Here is a 20,685-nt window from a genome sequence, read left to right as displayed (position 1 = left end):
GGGAGCTGAACCCAGGTGTCCTGATGTTCAGCTTTCTGCTCGTGTCCTAGGATATTAGAAATGGAGGTGGAAATCTGGACGCAAGAGCCAGCACTGAGCCTAAGTCAAGGGCAGACATGGTAGCTGGTTGGTACTGGGGGAAGGACGCTATGGAACCCCTTAGTTGGAAAAGTTACCACCTAGTTGGGAAAGAAAACCTGGGGCTTTGGCGAACACAGGAAGGTGAGGAGGGGGAGCCAGTATAGGGAGAGTGTGCGGATTCAAATGGTAGATACACGGCCATGGAGACAGGAGACGTAAGACCACCACTTTCCCTGTTTCAAGGTTTACATGCATTATCCCACTTAATCTTCAAACCACTCCATGATATAGGAAGTATCATTACCTTTTTTTTTGCAACTGATGAAACAGAGGCCCAGAAAGCTTAAACAGGGTTGGACCACGAGTCGCATGGCCAGGATCGGATGCCAGGCGGCCAATTCCCAACACTCTGCCAAAGCCAACCACGAACTAGGACTCTCCACAGTGGAGAGTTTGCAACCTGGGATATATTTGTTGGAAGTGATTGCTCCCTCCTTTTGAACTTTGCAGCAATTATTGTCTGCAGAATTCATCTGGCAATTAATCATGTACTCCCTGTGACAAGGCTCTTATTGTTGTCTTGAAATGTTATTTAAATCGCACATTGTTATTTAACTTCTCGCCCTGAGAGGCAGACTGTGCCTGGGTATCCCCCACCTCACCCAATGCATGTGTACCACAGTGCAATAAATGTTTGATTTAATTTCATTTGAGAGGCTTCCGGGTGGAAGTGATAATCTCATCCTTTAGACTTTAGATAGGTGACATTCGTGGAGAGGAAGAAGTAGGAGAGGAAGGGGGACGATGCCCACAGTTGTGATTCAGAAGACAATGGGAGAATTGAAGGGAGACAGAGAGAGGAATAGAAAGCATCCCTCCGGCCGGGCGCGGTGGCTCAAGCCTGTAATCCCAGCACTTTGGGAGGCCGAGACGGGCGGATCACGAGGTCAGGAGATCGAGACCATCCTGGCTAACCCGGTGAAACCCCATCTCTACTAAAAAATACAAAAAACTAGCCGGGCGAGGTGGCGGGCGCCTGTAGTCCCAGCTACTTGGAAGGCTGAGGCAGGAGAATGGCGTAAACCCAGGAGGCGGAGCTTGCAGTGAGCTGAGATCCGGCCACTGCGAGACTCCGTCTCAAAAAAAAAAAAAAAAAAAAAAAAAGAAAGCATCCCTCCTCAGGGCTGGGCGCAGTGGCTCACGCCTGTAATCCCAGCACTTTGGGAGGCTCAGGCGGGCAGATGATGAGGTCAGGAGATCGAAACCATCCTGGCTGACACAGTGAAACCCTTTTTCTACTAAAAATACAAAAATTCAGCCTGGCGTAGCGGCATGTGCCTGTAATTCCAGCTACTCTGGAGGCTGAGGCAGGAGAATCGCTTGAACCTGGGAGGGGAGGCGGAGGTTGCAGTGAGCCAAGATGGCGCCACTGCACTCCAGCCTGGGTGACGGAGTGAGACTCCATCTCAAAAAAAAAAAAAAAAAAAAGAAAGCATCCTTCTTCTACAGTCTAATAGGAGGACTGAGTGCATGCCTCGTATGCTATCATAAACCCCCTCCCTGTCTCCTTTTTTGGGGGAGATGTCCCGTGTCATTTCTAGGCTGCACTACCAGGGGTGACTTGGCTCCTTGCTTTTCTGCTTCCTGGATTTGGCTGACTTCAAGCAAGAAGCCAAGGGATTTAGACAGTGGGAGTCAATGTGGAGTTTTGAGTAGAATTATAACTCTGTATTCCCAGTTTGGCTTTATTTTGGGAACCCTTCCAAACACTTTTCCTGTTTGAGCTGTTGGAAAAATGTTACTCAGTAGTGTTCAGTGGTGGTTAAGGGACGAGGCTGGGGTTTCAGAAAGATGTGGCTCTGTCACTAACTGTGGTCTCGGGTAAAGGACTTCCCTTCACCAGCCTTGGTTCCTTTATCTGTAAGATAATAGTATTTACTCTTGCCACTGTTACAAGGCTTACTAAGAGGGTGGATGGAAATGCTATGGGCAGAGGACCTCATGTGCAGTGCAGCACGGGCTTCACACATGTTACTTGGTCTTAGAACTGGATGTACCCAGGAGGATATCCAAAAGTCCTACGACTGCACTGAACACCAGAATGAAGGACCAGTGTGTTCCTTTCCTTTCTCATATTTGCAACAGAAATGTCACCACTTGGGCTCCGTGACACTTTTCTTGATGACATTGTCCTGATCATCAGCTCTTTTCGTGGCCCCTCAAGACATTTCCAAACCGCATCATTCCACACCCTGGAATGTGCACGTTTCCTTTGTCAGAAGGAACTGTGGCCATCAGACATTGGACAGCTCTGAACCGGCTTGTTTTCTTATCTCCTTACTGTTGTGCTGAAGTTTAGTTTTATTTTTTAATGTTGTAAGAATTGTCTGGAAGTTATTCTTCAGTCATTTCATTAGTCATTTACTTTCTTGGTTTTGAAGATTGAGGAAAAATTACTTTGAGGCAGTGGGTCAGATGAGCGTGGCTGGCTGGGTAACCCATTCCCCGCTGAGTCACCTGTCTGTTCAGACAACTAAATGCTGAAGTATGCTTGATGACTAGTCACTGGCCAACGTCATATTAATTTGAAATTTCATTTCTGCTCCTTTTAAGTTGTGGTAGCTTTGGTTCCTTGGTGGGTTTTTTGAAAGTGCTCCGAGTATTGTATTGATTGGATGATGTAGCCTGGAATTCTTGGTTATCCCCCAAAGTGGTTTTGTCAATTTGAGGCATAAAATTATGACATAGTATTGTTCAAAAAGATGGGATTCAAATGCCTTCATTTTATAGGAAGGGAAACTAAGGTTCCGAGAAGCCCACTGACTTGCGAAACATCTCAAACAGTTGTTGGCAAAGCTGGAACGGCGTTGGTCTTCCTGGGAATTTGTGATGTGTACTCACCCCCCGGGCCTTGTTGCCGTTCTGCTAAAACTACCTGGAAATTATGTATTTTGGTCTTCTTCCTTGATAGGAGAGAATCTGAAAGTCAGGAAGAGTGGCTGCCTCCAAATGCCCTTGGCTCCTTCTCCTGACCTCCTAATGCAGTGTGTCCCCAGAGCATGTTATAACCTTGGAAAACAAGGCTACTTAGTATGTTTGTACTCTGATGCCTATACATTCTGTGCATGATCCAGCCTGAATGATGGATGAGGCTCCATACAGGCTTTCTGTGTCTTCTGCCATTCTCCCCTCCCTACAGTACCATATCTGATGAAATAATAACATCGAGTCACTGAGGAGGTTTACCATAGTTTGGTGCTACAACCTTAATTCGTTTTTGTTTGTTTGTTTGTTTGTTTTTTGAGACAGTCTTGTTCTGTTGCTCAGGCTGGAGTGCAATGGCACTATCTTGGTTCACTGCAACCTCTGCCTCCTGGGTTCAAGTGATTCTCCTGTCTCAGCCTCCCGAGTATCTGAGATTACAGGTGTGTGCTACCACGCCCAGCTATTTTTTTTGTATTTTTAGTAGAGATGGGGTTTCATCATGTTGAAATTCTGTTTGTTTTTTAACTTAACTTGGGCATAAGCTTAGGAAGATGATTTGGGAGCTGGGGGTATTATTTATTTTATCAAATAATTTGACCTGTATTTTTATTCCTTTAAGTAACTTGTAACTAACTGCAAAGGCCTGTGGTAAGATGGCTTTTGTTTCTAGTTGGAACATGGAGACCAAGAGAACTCTCTAGAAGACAGATTTGGCTCCACTGCTATGGGACTTCACACTTACCTCCACAGAGGGGCTCTTCTGATGCCTCTATGTAAACAGCACTTTTAAATCCTACTTCAAGGACCATTGGTTTTCTCTCAAGAGATACGTTCCTTTTTTTTCTTAACTCTTTTGTTATTTTCCTCCTTTTCCAATAACGAAAGGCTTTTCAGTTTTACATTAGAGGCTACTACTTGTTTTTTTTTTTTTTTTTTCTAATTGTAAAGCAGGCAAAAATCATCACAGAAAACAGATCTCAAAAGAATTGCACTTAGTGTTGTGACCTAGTTGGTTTCTTCATTCTTTGAAACATTATTTGATTTTTCCTCCCGTATTAGCTGTTATGTATGCCGGTTACATAACCTTAATTTTTCATGGAAAATATGGATGTCATCAATTAACGAGACTACCCCTGCTGTTGTTATGGATGGCTTCTTCTAGAATGTTTCCACTGGGGAAACTGAGGCCTAGGTTTGATACTGCAGGATTTGCCATTGTAACGTTTTCCTTTTAGTAACATCATCACTATGAGTATAATTCTTGTTCTCATCCAGTAGAGAGCCTTGGTTACCGGCAAACCAGTTCAAGCCTTTGAATAGATACATAGGGATCACCTTTCTAGTGTGAAGATGAAAATAATATAATTTGTTTACCACCTTGAGTTGTTTACCACAGGCTGTGAAAAATATGTTTTGAATTTAAAAGTGTGAAAAACAAGTGCGCTAGCTATCAAAAAAGCTCTCCCCTCAAAGTAAACATGTTTATAGAGCAAGACTCAAAACAAAATACTTGATAAGCCCAGCCAATCAAAAGAAAGTAAACATGTTTACCACAAAAGCCTTATAAAGAACCCAGATGGCAGCCAGCTCTCTGTTCACTTGACCATCCTTCCAGGGAGCTGCAGAGGCTCCCCTGGGCCTTGGGGACAGGGCCGCCACTTGCCCTGCTGGCAGGAGACCTGCCTTGTGTGAGCCCTGCTCAGTTAGCTAGACCCAGTTTGCCAGTGGGAAGGGAAGGTTTGTGTTTTCTGCCATTTAATTGAACCATGAATGGAAGGTCTTTGTGAAAATGATCCTGGAGTTCCCATGATTCTTAAAGAGCCACTTGTTATAGATAGGGTGCCAGGTGGGCTTCTGGGGACTCTTCCTGGCTCCCCAAAAGAGCCTTCCAGATGAGCGTCACACCTCCCAACCTTCTGTGTCCCAGGCACTGTCGTGCCACCATCCAGGATATAACTTGCAAATCACAGACCCTGCCTCACTGATCTCACTCTTGTAAAGAAACCAAAGAGCTCGAACAGGAAGTCAGTAGAAAAGACAAGGCCATCTTGAGGGATACTGGAGTTTTCAGGGCACTGGGTGCCACGATGTGAGTCTTAGATGATGTAAAAGACACTGAGTTCAGAAACGGGAAGGTGGATTTTGTGCACTGGGAGGAGCAATGGATTCAAGGTGGTTAGTGGCATGTCTCAGTGTAGTCCAGGAGCAAGTTCAGGAGAAATGACACAGCTCCATGGGAGGTTATTAGTCAGGGGAGAATTTGAGAATTCAGAGTTTTAGAAGTAGAACAGTTCTAAGGGATGGCGAGATCCATGTTTCAACCATGCCCTCAGATGTAGAGGAAGTAGTGGCTGTTAACCAGCACTTATTAAGCCTTTACTGTGTAAGGTCAAATATTAACCCAATTTTCAGATGTGGAGGAACCTGATCAAGGTCACAGCTAATAAGGGGCAGAGCTAGGGTTGAACCCAGGCAGTCCATTTAGCAACTCATGATTGTAGCCCCTGTGCTGTGCTGCTTCTTGAGTGGACTGGAAACTTTTAGGATTAAGGAAGTTAAGATAAAACAGGCATATGTTCACTCATTCAACAAATTTTTTTTTTTTTTTTTTTTTTTTTGAGTGCTTTATCCTTATCGGGCCTGATGTAAGCCTTGGCTAGGCTGTTGGAAGCACCATCTTTATGGCTACTGAGGTTGACAGAAGTGACCACACTGCAGGGATCTAGACAGAAATTGTGAACCATATACAGGCTGAGTATTCCTTATCTGAAATGCTTGGGACTGGGAAGTGTTTGTGATTTCTGAATTTTTTTTGTTTTGGATATTGGAATATTTGCCTTATGTATACTTAATGGTTGAGTATCCCAAACCTGAAAGTCCCAAATCTGAAATGTTCCAATGAGTATTTTCTTTGTTTTTTTAAAATTTATTTATTTAGTTTATTTTTTCACATTTTTATTTTTTCATTTTTATGGGTACATAGTAGGTGTATATATATTAGAGGATACATGAAGTATTTCCATACAAGGCAGGTGGTACATGGTGCATAATAATCATGTCAGGAGTATCCATCCCTCAAGCATTTGTCCTTTGTGTTATAAACCATCCAATTATACTCTTTTTTTTTTTTTTTTGAGACAAAGTCTCACTCTGTCGCCCAGGCTGCAGAGAGTTGATCTCAGCTCATTACAACCTCTGCCTCCCGGGTTCGAGCAATTCTCCCACCTCAGCCTCCTGAATAGCTGGGATTATAGTCACCCGCCACCACGCCTGGCTAATTTTTGTATTTTTAGTAGAGACAGGGTTTCACCATGTTGGCCAGGCTGGTCTTGAGTTCCTGATCTCAGGTAATCTGCCCATCTCAGCCTACCAAAGTGCTGGGATTACAGGTGTGAGCCACTGTGCCTAGCCATCCTTGACATTTAGAAGTAACTGCCAGTTGGCTGGGCAGGAAGCAGTGATTCCCTTACATGTGACTATGAGTAGAAAGGTTTCCATGGATCTTGGAATCACGGTGGAGGAAGGCGATGGTACTTTCCTTGAGGGTAGGTGACAGGCGAGGTGGGCTGTTGGCAGAGGAACAAGTTGGCTGTAACAGGAATTGAAGAGAGGCCAACTCTTTCTTTTTTATTTGCCTGAAGTTGAGAGATGTGGAACTAGTGGCTTCTGGAAAAGGAGAGAGGAGACGTCTTTAAGGGTAAAAAAAAGGGTAAAAGGCAAGTCTCTCCATTCATCCAGATGATGGTAGTGGAAGGTGGTGGAGAGAGGTGAGCACAAAAGTCCAGGGAAAGGAGGAATGGAGTTTCTTCAACACAGAAGGGAGATTCTGGAGTGTTCTGAAGGGGGCAGGATGATGGTCTGTCTCATTCCGGAAGAGGGGAAGTGATCAGTTAGGTCAGTTGTTCTCTACAGCAGGGTTTGGACATAGAAGGGGGAATGGAGCAGACAGATGCCACGGGAAAAATCTCACTAGCCTGCGAGTTTCAAGCGGAATATTCAGGACATTGTTAGTGAAAAAGAGAGCAATAAATAAATAAACCAAAAAGGGTTTCAGGTTGAGCCTCAGAGCTACAAAAGTACTTACGTAATTCCCCATGTGTTCTAATTAATCCAGCGGGTTTACTTAAAAATTTGTTTTTGAACATAGATACCAGTAAGTCCTCTGGTGAATTGAAAGAAATCTTACTAGTGGAAGATTAATAAAAGGCATAGTGATTGGTTAGTTTTAGGGAACTTCACTGAAACAAAGTCAGTTAAATGGGCTTGCCCAAATCATGGAGATTGGTGTAGTGAAGCATTTGGTTAAATCTGGTGACGTTTTACCACAACTGTATTAGAACCTAGTGCTAAAGACAGATGCTTATTTAGGGTATGTTTGAGTTATTATTATTATTTTAAAAACAGAAGTGTTATTTGTTCTTCTTTTCCTAGCCTATGAATCGAGGTGGATTGGCATTTTATTTATGAGCTGACAAACACATACCTTTTTTTGCAGCTGATGTGCTTTTTTGAACTGGGTTCAGCATTGTCAAAAAGTTATTCACAGGAGTTGGTGATGGAGCCCGCTCCACCCACTTCTGTTCCCTTTCTATTTTGGTGCCATTTGCAACAAAGGAAACTAAGTTTGTAAATTAGAGAAGGATTGAAGCTCTCACAAATGCACTTTTTATAAGGTTGTGTAACAGATTAGACAGAGCGGGCTAACTCTTGCTGTGGCACGTGGGACCCGCGGAAACATCCATGCAAACTCCATGAAGTGGCCCTGGCCCGGGGACTCCCAGGTTTTCTGGCCAATCTGATTTAGCTGCATTTAAAAACATACAGCAATGAAGATGTATATATCTGTATGTCTGTATGTTCCTATGCACATATGTATACTTGTGCATGTTTATACGTGTGTATCTATACATACGTATATTACGTGTGTGTATAAAATTGCCATTTAGCATTCTCAAACCAAGGGAGATCCCGTGGGCAACACATTGAATTTGACTTTTGTATCAGGGTCCCTGATGATTGAAATAGATGGCTTTTAATTCTCCTAGACCAGGGGAGGCAGAGGAGGGCTGAAAGAACCCAGAGAGAGAAGTTGTGTGGAGAGAGCTGCCTGGCAGGGTTGCCACTGGTCAAAGAGAGACTCAGAACCAGAGAAATGAATACCCCATCTTCTCTGGCCTCCTGAGATGAGAACTCCCATTGGCTGGCTGGACAGAGAGCAGCCTTCCAGGACACAGAGCTGGGTGGGGAATAGTGGGTGGAGCCTCTGGAGAAGCAGATGGAAACCATCCAATGCATTTTGTTCTGGAAACAGCTATGTGAGGTAACTGCCATAACTCAACCAGTAACCCGTGGGAGAGGTCAAGGTGGGAAATGAATTCCTTCCTAGATCTTCAGGGTGGGTATAGAGCATCTAGCTTTAAAGCACTGGTTCTCAAAGGATGGTGCCCGGATCGGTAGCATCAGTATCACCTGGGAACTTGCTGGAAATTCTCAGGCCCCATCTTGGACCTACAGAATGCAAAACTGGAGGAGAGGCCCAGCAATCTGTGTTTCACAAACCCCCCTTGGAGATTCTGGTGCTTGGTCAAGATGTCTGTGAGTTGCTGGAGGCTCAGCATATGATGTCGGTTTACTGAGAGGGCCTTTGTTGGCATGCTCAGAAATGCCCGTGATGAGCATGTTGTCCATATCAATCCACTGCTTGAAATTCTGCAGTTCCTCAATCCTCTGTTTTTAGGATAGACATTCTTCAGTAGAAATGGAATACTTGATTACATTTAGGGCATGGAGGCCAATACCCAGTACAGTTCATTCCTTTAATTTTTAAACTCTTCTCTCAGCTATGCAGGCAAGTTCCAGGGCAGACTTTTGGAGGTTGTTTTTGAAAAATAGATGCAAATGCTGTCTGTGCTGTTGTTGTTTTCCTGGTGCCTGGCAGTGTTTGGTAAACAACTTGATTGCTAGGTCCCGGCCTCAGGGAACCACAGCTGCTCTTTCCAGCTCCCTGCAGACTTTTGTACTGAGCAGGGATTGCTTCAGGGAAGAATAAACAGGGGAGAACAAAACAAGAAAACATCACTTGTTGTTTTGTTGCTGCCTCTACCTGTTTTCCTGGAGCTGTTTTGCAACCACAGGCCCTGGGATTTGGGTTCCTTTGCTTTACAAAAACAAGGCAGGCCTGGGTGGCATACCACGCTTCTCTCTCCATGGCTAGACTGTGGCATTTGGAGTAGCCACAGGACTTGAAAAGCATTGGAAAGGACTTAGTAGCCACTGCCAGAACGCATGCATTTTTAAATATGTAAATTGAATAGGGAGAAAGCTTCATTCTTTCTAATGACCCCCAAGATGGTAATCTGGCTTTTCAAATCTCTAGGAAAACAGATTGAATATGGCACAATTAATGTTTCAGCACTTCTAGGCTTTTCGCTAAAATATTTTAATGGGCTTTTAATTTATTGCAGCTCTTGATTAGCAGGGTTGAGGCAGGGTTACTGCTGACCTCCTGGGCCAAGGTACTTCTGGGGCTGTAGTGAAGTGGAAAAGAACAAAGGTTTGATAGTGTTCTCAGCTGGAGCCTCCCAGGGATGAGCCCCTGGGGGTTCACTGAATAATTCCTTCCCCTAAAGTAGTCAGAGAGCAATGCAGTGTTCTTCAGATCTTTATCAGAGTTACCTGGGGTATCTGGTAGAACAGCAGATTCCTGGAACTTGTTTAAGAATCTCTGGACTATGGAGGGCAGGAACTTGGGCTTCAGGCTGGTGCCCCCCTGCACACTCACATTTGCAGTCCATGGCCTTGGTGATTGATATTGCTACAGTGTAAATAGGTGAGCTGGGGTACAAAGCAAGTAGGGGTACTGCTACATTTTTTAAAAGTGTTTGAGACTTGCGCATTGTTTATTAGTGCATTTACTTTTCACTTACTCTAATTCCTAAGTTCGATATTCCCTGCCTTCTTAAATCAAAAAACTTTCTCCCGGAAATTGTTTCTTTTTGGTCTGAAATAAGACTTTTAGAATGTCCTTAAAGAGAGGTGATAAACTTCTGTTTGTTTGAAAAAACTCCTTATTTTACCCCCAGCTTTAAAAGATAGTTTTTCTAGTTATACAATTCTACGTAGGCAGGTTGGGGTTTCTGTCATTTTTTTCTTTTCTTTTTTGTTTTTGCCTCTGCACTGTGGAAAGGATAATTTATTTGGGTATCTATCTTCTGGTATTTTTAAAAATTTCAATTGCTGTATTTCTTTTTTGTCTAGAGTTCAGAACAGTTAAGTATTTTAGTTAGCTATGGGGTTCCATGAAGATGGAATTCAGTCCTATGTCTGTTTAATTCTTAACAACATGCACACACACACACACACACACACACACACACTTCCACACACCACATTGGTGATTCACCCTTTATTTTTAGATATGCCTGGTTACTTTAAAATATTAGAAGTCAAATAAGACAGCACTAATGACCATACACATACAGCATTGTTTTTTTTTGTTGTTGTTGTTTTTTCTTGACGGAGTCTTGCTCCGTCACCAGGCTGTAGTGCAGTGGCGCAATCTTGGCTCACTGCAACTTCTGACTCCCTGGTTCAAGCGATTCTCCTGCCTCAGCCTCCCTAGTAGCTGGCGTCACCACACCCAGCTAATTTTTGTAATTTTAGTAGAGATCGGGTTTCACCATGTTGACCAGTGTGGTCTCGATCTCCTGACCTCGTGATCCGCCCACCTCGGCCTTCCAAAGTGCTGGGATTACAGGCGTGAGCCACCGTATCCAGCCACATAGCATATTGTTTAACCGATTTATGTATTAGCTAGAAAACTGCTACTCCTCCAGTCCGAATGAAAACGAAACTCCCACAGGAAACCTCCACTAGCTCTCTCCTCATGGCTATCTTTACTGTTGACTTGCCTACTCCCCACCCCCAAGCCTTCGAGTATGATATTCCGACCTGTGAAATGTGTTTTCCACCCAATCTTCCAATTCCTTCCAAAACCTCAAGATAATGAATTCTTCTGGAAAGCTCTTATCTGCCCAGACACCTACTGGTGCTTTTCTGTGTCACCTGTACTGTTTCTCTGTGCTTCTGAATCACTCTGGAATCCTCAAACTGGAGACAGTGAGTGACCTCATCCATCCTTTGCTACAGGGATTGCAACTTGTTTGTTTTGTTTAAATATAACTTATTTAAAAAGTGAGCTGTCATCTTTGAAAGATTCTGAAATTTTACTAAATAGAAATCTAGATTACTTCCTTTGTTTGTCGAATTGAAAGCTCTTGAGGCTCTTGAGGGTATGTTCCCATGTGGCAGTAATTGGAGGGGGAAGTCCAGTGGCTTCCCCCTTGAAGCTGATAAAGTGAGGATTTCTCAACTTGCTCTGTTCCTTCCCTCTCCCTATTACCTTACACTTGGCCTCCTTCGCTCATTTGCATTACCTGCCTGTTCCAAAATGTGGCCCATGATTGGTAGTACCAGTATGGTCAGGTAATGCCAAAATTCACTTGAGCAAGCCTGGGTCAGAAGGGTATATCACAAAAACTCAGGACTTTTGTATTAGGGTATTGGCTGGAAAATATAGAGTTCCCATGAGCACAAGCTTTATAGAGTCGAGTCAGGCTACTAAAACTCCCTGTGCCTCAGTTGTCTTATCTGCATATTGAGTTTAATAATATCTGCTGAGAACTTTGTTGTAAGAATAGAATGAAATAACGGTTGTAAAAGACTTAATACCCAGTAGACAATGAGTTTTCAACAAATGGCAATTATATTTTTAGAGAGTGCCAAAAAGTTACTTCTTTCAATTGTTGATTCATTTACTCACTCAAAAGATACTTACGGAGTACCTGCTATGAGCCGGGCGTTTTTCTGAAATTTTGGAGTATTGCGAGGAACAAAAAAAAGCTCTTTTATCTGATTGAGCTTACATTCTAGTGGGGAAGACAAGTGAGTAAATAGATCATGGCAAAAGCTCTGAAGTAAGCACATGGGATGATATGATTGGGAGTAACTTGGAACCTAACGTAAGTAGGTAGGCAAGACAAGCTTTTTGAAGTGGCCTTTGTCCCTAAGATCCAGTACTGAGAAGGGGCCAGCTGTGTAAGGAATGGGCTCATGGCGTCTCGGGAAGCTGAGGTAGCAAGTCCACCAGCCCTGAGACGGGAAGACACTTGCCTTGCTTGAAACAAAAGGAAGGCCACTGTATCTACATTGGTTATTGTTTGGGATTGGGTTGGTAGTTAAGGTAGGGTCAGAGAAGTAGGAAGTGACCAGATTATGTAGGGCCCTCAGGCCATGGAAAGAAATTTAAATTTTATCCTAAAGATGGTAAACAACTTCAGCCCTTTTCTTTTCTTTTCTTTTCTTTTTTTTTCTTTTTTTGCTATATGACATAGACCTCATGGCTTTAGGGAGCATGTCTGAGCCTTGGAAGTACTTCTTGGATCTCAAAGCTGCTTGGAGGCTTGGAGAACAGGACTTTGCCATTTGACTTGAAATGTGGTCCATGATTGGTAGTATCAGCATCTCCTGGTAGTTTTCTAGAAATACAGAATCTCAGGCCCACTCCAGATCTAGTGAATCAGAGCCTTCGGGGATGGGTCCCAGGAATCTGTATTTTGAAATGCTCTCCAAAAGATGCTTATGCACAGAAGTTTGAGAAGCATCAATCTAGAAGACATCTGGACAGATTTCTACAGGACTTAGAGCTATGCTCGTTGGAGAAGAGTGGAAGCCTTTCCTGGGCACCCAGGGGATGCTGCCAGCCACAGGGGGTGCTGGCTCAATAGGGTTAGGTACTGGTGCCAGGGTTAGCATTCTAAGCGCTTGAAAAACTCTCTGGTCACAGAACATCTTCAGTGTTGATGGCAGGTCAGCATAAGAGTGAATCATGATAAAAACAAAATAAAAACCAAAAACCTCTATTTAATCAGTACACTTAAAGGAGAAGTTAGTAGTTTTAAAGTGGTTAGAAGAAATACACTTCTTTCAAAAAGACAGAAGCTTAGAGGTGGAAGGAACTTGAAGAGCATCGGTTAATGCCCTGACCCTACAGGTGACGAGACTGGAATCTGGAGATGATAAATGACTGTCCTGGGACCACACTAGTGATTGAAGACCATACTGGGTCCAGAACTCAGGCTTCTCAACTTTTGAGCCCTGACCATCGCACAGTATGTGCTTTCTTGTTGGAAACATCTCCATGAGTATTGCTCATTATGTAATCCATAATCATTTTTAGAATAAAACAGAATTATTTTGGAGAGAAAAAGATGATTACCTTTCCTACTAGTTTTAACGTTCATTATTACTATTAGTATTTCTAAAATAATTTAAAATTATTTTTTTGTTTACTTTTTTTGTTCTTCGATAAAGATCACAACTTAATAGGGAATGGTACATTTATCTGTGTAATATTTTAGTTAAAACAGTTAATTGTTACCTGAACACTTGATAATGGGAAGTGGTATTTTCATATGCTAAAATATTTAAAATACTTGGTACAAAGCCCATAATAAATAACAACTTTTCGGTGTATGTGTTGAAGTGATTAGTAAATGTATCTTTCAAAACAGTATTTCCGGTTCATATTTGACAGCATCACACTTGATGTATTGACATACCCTGGCTTGAACGGTGTTTTCCCCTACCTCAAGAATCTATGTCTTGCTGTTTTCAAGTGTAAGGAAGTGGTGGTTTTAGAAGTTACATCTTAGTTATGTGTAAAAAAATATTTTTGTGTTGCAGTGTCCCAGAAGCTTTTGTTGACAATTCCAGTTTCCGAACAAAACATTTCGGCAATGGTGAGGGCTTCGATCCCTTCTCTGATTTGCTGTCAGCCATGAACGGATGGATGTGATGCCTGCTAGCCAAAAGGGTGAGTGAATGAATGTTTGTGATTATTCATCTGAAAATTCACAAGACAAAAAATCCTTCAAGACAGTTGCCCACCCAGGATGAGAGCTTCTCATCTTGAAAGAAAGGACAAACTCTGTCATTGTTTTCTGGTGTAATCTTTTCAGATAATTCCTACAGTGATCTGAGGATTTATAAAAGGCATAATAGGACATAGGAGAACTTTCTGTGCTTGCTTCTTTGTTTTAATCATATTCTGAAGAGTGGACTATGTCAGTTTTGGGTCATGTGCAACATTGAATGAGTAATTGCTTTTTTGGTCTCATTACAACTTGGTGATAACATGAGCCACCATGAAATAAGACAATAATTTTTTCATCTTGAGTTTTAGGGAAAATTTGAGTCTAATTTGTTCCTTGAGAGAGTCCCATCCCAAACTTTTTGTATGATCAGGACTTTTGAGAAAGCCGAAGGATTGGAAACTTGGGATTTTCAAATATTTTTTGAAAGACTTCTGGTATTTTTTTTCTATTGTATAGAAACCTTATTAGGTTATTCACTGCCTTTTTAGGGGGAGGTTAGAAGGGACATGATGATATTTTTCTCTGTGTGTTTTCCATCTATCCTGTTCCTCATCAATCAATGACTCTCCTGTAGTAATGAACACTGTGACTTGTTGTTACCAGAGACAATGATTGGTTGAGGCCAGGCATTTTGGGTGACAACTCTGACATCATTTGTGGTAGCCTTGTCATTGAATGAAGTCAGTTTTATGGAGAACCATATCATTTCAGGGTTTGTATTGAATAGCATTTAATGGTAAGACCCATTGGCATAAACTCATCTTTTTCTGTCTTAGTGTAGTAATATTGCAAGCAAATTGTAAATAATGGAGAGAAGGGTAGTGAAGCAGAAGGGGCACTGTATTGGGAGTTGGGAGGCTTAATAGTAACCTGGCATGGGGCAAATTAGTCTCTCTCTTCTTTGATTTTTTTCTTTTTTTTTTTTTTTTGAGACGGAGTTTTGCTATTGTTGTCCAGGCTGGAGTGCAGTGGCGCAATCTCGGCTCACTGCAACCTCCGCCTCCCCAGGTTCAAGCAATTCTTCTGCCTCAGCCTCCTGAGTAGCTGGGATTATAGGCACCCGTCACCGTGCCTGGCTGATTTTTGTATTTTTAGTAGAGACAGGGTTTCACCACATTGGCCAGGCTGGTCTCAAACTCCTGACCTCAGGTGATCCGCCCGTCTTAGCCTCCCAAAATGCTCGGATTACAGGTGTAAGCCACCACGCCAGGCCTGATTTTCTATATCTAAAACAAAGCATTTAGGTTAGAGGATCCTATTCTATCAGTGTTATTGAGGCCCTAGAAATTATCTATTTAAACACCTCAGTTTACAAATGGGACAGCTTAAGTCCATGAGTCTAGGTGGGATAGCTAAGTCCCCGGGGTTGGTCTGGACTGGACCATAGCTATTTGGTCATGATTCAGTGGTTCTTTCTAGCTTATTTCAATTACAAAGATTAAGACATCCTGCCCATTTAGCTTTGTGAACCTCCTCTAATGATGTGTCTAACACATTGTTATGCTTTCAATTATTTGGGCCAGATTTGCAAAGATTTTATAGCTAGAGGTCATTTTGACAAATCCTTCCCATTTTATACATTAAAAAATACGTTAGTTTTATTGTCCAGAGAAACTGTGTTCATGGTGAAGCAACTGGCTCAAATGTTAGCGACCAGATGATTTTCAAAGAGCTATTGGCTCAAAAAGGCACTTCCTGTCAGTTTGTTAACTGATAACTTGTACTGGTTCTGCTGGAGCTAGAGAGAGAGAGAAAAAAATCCAGTCTCTTATCTTCCCTACAGTATTACTTCTGTCAGTGGCAAGAAATAAGGCAAATAGTAAACAGTAACACACAGGCAAGGGTGTCCACAATGAAAAGAAATGGTTAATGGAGTCATGAAATTTTAGAGTTGTTGGTGATCTTTGATCTTTTTACTGGGTGGCCTTGGGCAAGTTGTTTGGTTCCCTCACCTGTGAACTCCTGAGGTTTTCCATTGCTATGCATGTATGATAGACTTTTGTGGATGGTCTGTAGATTAGTGAACAGGCAGCACGTGCTAAGAAAATCTGTATCTTGGCCAGGTGCGGTTGCTCATGCCTGTCACCACAGCACTTTGGGAGGCTGTGGTGGGTAGATCACCTAAGGTCAGGAGTTCAAGACCAGCCTGACCAATATGGTGCAACCTTGTCTCTCCTAAAAATACAAAAATTACTTGAGTGTGGTGGCGGGTGCCTGTCATCCCAGCTACTTGAGAGGCTGAGACAGGAGAATTCCTTGAACCCAGGAGGTGGAGGTTGCAGTGAGTGGAGATCGTGCCACTGCACTCCAGCCTCAATGACAAAGTGAGGCTCAGTGTCAAAATAATAATAATAATAATAATAATAATAATAATAATAAAGAAAAGTCGTACCTTTAGGAATTCAGGTAGAGTTGAGAACAAAGCCTTGGTCTGTTTCATATACACATGAGAATTCATCAAAGTTGTTAGAATTCTGAAGGTATTGAAATAACAACAAACTCAGGTTTTTGGTTACATGTCATCTCTGTCTTTGGTATTGAGAGAGTCTGACTCAATCTCACTGTTATAAAATTGATGTATGAAATTGAACAAAACCACATGAATGGATTTGTTGAAGACGAGGCTCATTTTATTCATTAATTTCAATTGGGTTTGGCCCATTATTTGAAAAATCCATCTGAAGAACTATAATGAAAATGATATCTGTTTTGAAAAAATGCACTTTTAGGCCTAGTGGAATACTAGGTTTTTTCTAAATAAGGAAATTCTTAGTATTTGTCAGGCTTAAAAAAACTTCCCTTCTCTGTATTTTTTAGTAGAAGGTAGAGGTATCCTATGAGCTGGACCACATGTTCTGATTTTCCATTCTCCTTCCCCTTTTTTTTTTTTTTTTTTTTTTAAGACAGAGCTTTGTTCTTGTCACCCAGGCTGGAGTGCAATGACACAATCTCAGCTCACTGCAAGCGATTCTCCTCCCTCAGCCTCCTGAGTAGCTGGGATTGCAGGTGCCCACCACCACACCAAGCTAATTTTTTTATTTTTTAGTAGAGACAGGGTTTAATTATGTTGGCCAGGCCAGTCTCGAACTCCTGACCTCAGGTGATCCATCCGCCTCAGCCTTCCAAAGTGCTGGGATTACAGGTGTGAGGCACCGTGCCTGGCCCCATTTTTTTCTCAAAGTGCGTTTCCAAGGCTTGCTCAGAAGACTCACTGTCTCCCTCTGTGCTGCAGTGTCTGGCCTTCCATGCATTAGGCATCTGATAGTCATTCCATTGTCAAACATTTATTCACAGTCCTGTGCCTTTTAGAACTTTACAGTTTATTGAATAACCAAAGGAGCACCAATTAATTGTTGCAGCTGATAATTTGGAGTCTTTAGGCTTGAAATAAACTCTAATTCTGAGTGAAGTGTTTCATGGTTAGTGTCCTCCTGGTAGACCAGGGTCAGAGTCACAGAGGTAGGCAACCAGAACAATAAATTGCCTCACTCAAACACAAGGAAATGAAACCATGAAATAAAAGGTTTCCACAAATAGATCATTATGGCCAATTTTTTAAGGTCAGAAGATGGGTAATGTACTCAATTGATGCTGGCGATAACCATGCTTGCATAATAAATTGACTTAGAGGCTGGAGACAGTGAAAGAAGGGCTGAGCACTTCGCATCTCTCTTTGTGCTGTGGTTCTTTAATGCCACCGTTCACCAGGAAGGAGTCAGAGTTGCCTCCTGTTTCCTGGTGTGAAGCTTTAGTTGACACTGGTACCTATAGGATGCACATCACGGGACTTCCAGAGTGAAGACTGGCAATGCCTGCTGCATATTTAATCGGCAGTTAGCCGCAGTGTTATTAATAAATGTGATCGTAGCAATTTGTATTTGCATAGAGTTGTTTTGAGAAGGGCTGACTAGAGATGGCAAATGTGTCAGTTTGTTCGTCCGACTCTGCTCTGTCATTACATCGTCTCTACCAATAAGTTTTCCCTTGCTTGTAATCTGGTGAAAGGATATAAATGTCATGCAACATTGTGTGTGATTTGCTCACAATTGTTTTCCCTTATTTGCCCAGCCTTCCTCTTTTGATCTCTCTCATGGTCAAATTGCTACCTTTTGACTTACTAGGAAGAGATGAAAACATGGGCAGATGCATCCTTCTCACCGAAGACTTGGTGAAGGGCTACTTTTTGGCTAGGAGTTCCTTTCTTTTGAAAATAAAACTCGAGAATATGGACTTTCTGTGACCGGTTTTGGGGTGGGGCAGTGGTGGCACAGCTTCCAGAAGGTATGTGCAGCTGGCAGGTACCTTGGGCCAGGAGAGCCAGCCGACAGGGTTCCTTTCTGGTCTGCTGTGTGCTGCAGCCTGTCAGAGGGCCAGCCCACTATGTTGTACTTAAACTTCCAGTCTCTGGAATTTTGACTTTGAAAAGTAATTTTAACAATTTAATAAACTACATAATATGTTTTATAAGCTGGAGCGAATGATCTTAAGTATTTTGGTCTCTTTCATAACACAATGAACCTAATATTGGTAAAAATACAGATCTTCACTCACACCATAAAGACAGTCTAGATTTAATAAGCAGTTATGAGTGCTGGCAGCTGCCTATCAGATTGTATCACTCAGGCTCCCGCATGCGAAGACAGTGTCAACTTACATTTTATCTGTGAAGTATTTTCGATGCGTTTATTTTGCCTTTCTCTCCAGTTCCTAACCCAATACAAGTAATGTAATTGGCTAAATATTTTCCACATAGCTAACTGTCTAGGGGCCAAGGTGGAAACCATTGTCTGGCTTGATGAAGATGAGAAATTAACATGACATTTACTTGGAGGTAATGGAATATATTAGTAATGCAGTAATTCAGGATGGTGAGACAGTGTCCATCCCTTCCTGCCCATAAGCAGCAGGAGGTGTTCAGCAGATGATGAAAGAACCTCCAAACCCCCACCCCAGTTCCCTAGTACCACACAGCAGTAGCCAGCCCATCCCTGTTCAAATTTACTTTTAAGTTCTTCAGACAGAACTGTAAGACAAACTAATGAATTATTCCATTTGTCAATTAAAAAATAAAACCCCCAACCCCTATTTTAAGATTAAATTCCAATTAGAAGATTGCATTTAATTCAGAAGCTATAACATTGTTTTAATGAATTCTGTTGGAGGTGACAGTTTATGTGAGATAAATTTATATGGTGTAGATAGATGTAAATTCATTGGATAATGTTAAACATGTTACTTCATATATATTAGCTGTGAAATTTATTTCTTCTCTGGTTAGGTCCCTAAGGAGGTAGAGTCAGAGGGAAAAACATATCTTCAAAGAAAGAACCCTTTCTGTCCTCTCAGATATTTGCTCTAAAACAGCCTTTTCTCACTTTTATTAAAAAAAAATCTGTTAAATTTCTGCATTAACTGAATTTATGATTCTTGGTGTATGCTATTTATAAAATTGAATATAGGTTTTATGATATAGGAAATTAGTCTAGGAATGAGACTGTGATCCAACTTCTTAATAAAGGTAATCTGCATTTATATTGCAGGTATTTTCCATTCCTCTCTAAGCCCCTTATGGGATTATACACACATTTTTCTGGACATACAAATTCACCATAAACTTCTAATGTATTGGGCAGACTTTTGTTCACATGATACCTACACAAAACATCAAACCTTTTGGCTAAATTAGAAGTGGCAAACATTCTTGACACACTTTCGATTTTATAGTTCCCCTTTTCTGTGCCCATCCCGTGCCCTGGCAGACATCATTGAACTGATCATATTCTGTTCTTTACCGAGTGTGGAGGTGGCCTCAGAATTATTCCACCTAAATTATTGTAGGCAAGCTTACAGAGTCACCATTTACGTGAGTACGGCCAATGCAGCGTATAAGGTATAAGGCCGGGGCTTTTGACTGATCTTTGCAGTTTGTCTTTGTATACCGAATACTTACCCTAATATCTGGCAGACAGTTTTTAAGCAGTCCATATTTCACATATTAATGAAAGAATCTGGGCTGGGTACTGTGGCTCATGCCCGTAATCCCAACACTTTGGGAAGTCAAGGCGGGAGGACTGCTTGAGGCCAGGAGTGTGAGACCAGCCTAGGCAATATGTGTGCACCACATTGTCTTGTTAGGTAGTTTATTTTCTACCCTTCAACTGGTTTTTGTGTTATGTCTGTGAAATATTATAGTTTTGTAGTGGGTTTTTTTTTTTTTTTTTCCAACTTCTGTGACTTTGGAAAAGAAAAGAATGAGTCTGTGTTGCTCTCTCTTTACTTATGTATCAACTGAGGCTCTAACATAGCAAGGAAGTGGTGATGTAAGAGCCAAACCCAGACTTTCACTCTCCGGGTGCAGTTGCTTTCTCATAGGGAGAGGCACATATGTGCTGGGTGCTGACCGGTGCAGGGCAAGTTTCTTACATTTTCCTTTTGCATATTAATCTTAGTTTTTATCAATACACCAAAGCAAGCTGTACCCAGGAGGAAGGCATTTAGCTATTACATTTCAAATGATATCTTCCGTGATGTAAAATTCTAGGAACTTAAACTCCATTGCATGTTGTTTTTGAAAATATTCTGTTTTCTGTTAAGTTGGTTCAAGTAATGCACAGAAGCGAAGAGAAGGAAATTTCCATTCAGTTTATATGCAGGCTGCTGAGCTGCCTGTTGCGAATTGCCATCA

The 20,685-nt window shown here is 41.9% G+C and overlaps 1 protein-coding gene across 23 annotated transcripts in view; it reads left to right on the top strand.

The window, feature by feature from the left end:
- The window catches only part of FOXP1 (forkhead box P1), a 632,383-nt gene that overhangs the window by 76,844 nt on the left and 534,854 nt on the right, over positions 1–20,685 (top strand). For all 23 annotated transcript variants that reach the window (XR_012431355.1, XR_012431354.1, XM_065539493.1 and 20 more), the window contains one exon: positions 13,810–13,939. The gene's annotated coding sequence lies outside the window, so the exon portion shown is untranslated. The remainder of the gene's footprint in view (positions 1–13,809; positions 13,940–20,685) is intronic.

Source organism: Macaca fascicularis, chromosome 2 (genome assembly GCF_037993035.2).
Source record: "Macaca fascicularis isolate 582-1 chromosome 2, T2T-MFA8v1.1".
Taxonomy (NCBI): Eukaryota; Metazoa; Chordata; class Mammalia; order Primates; family Cercopithecidae; genus Macaca; species Macaca fascicularis.
This window is presented reverse-complemented; position numbering and strand designations above follow the sequence as displayed.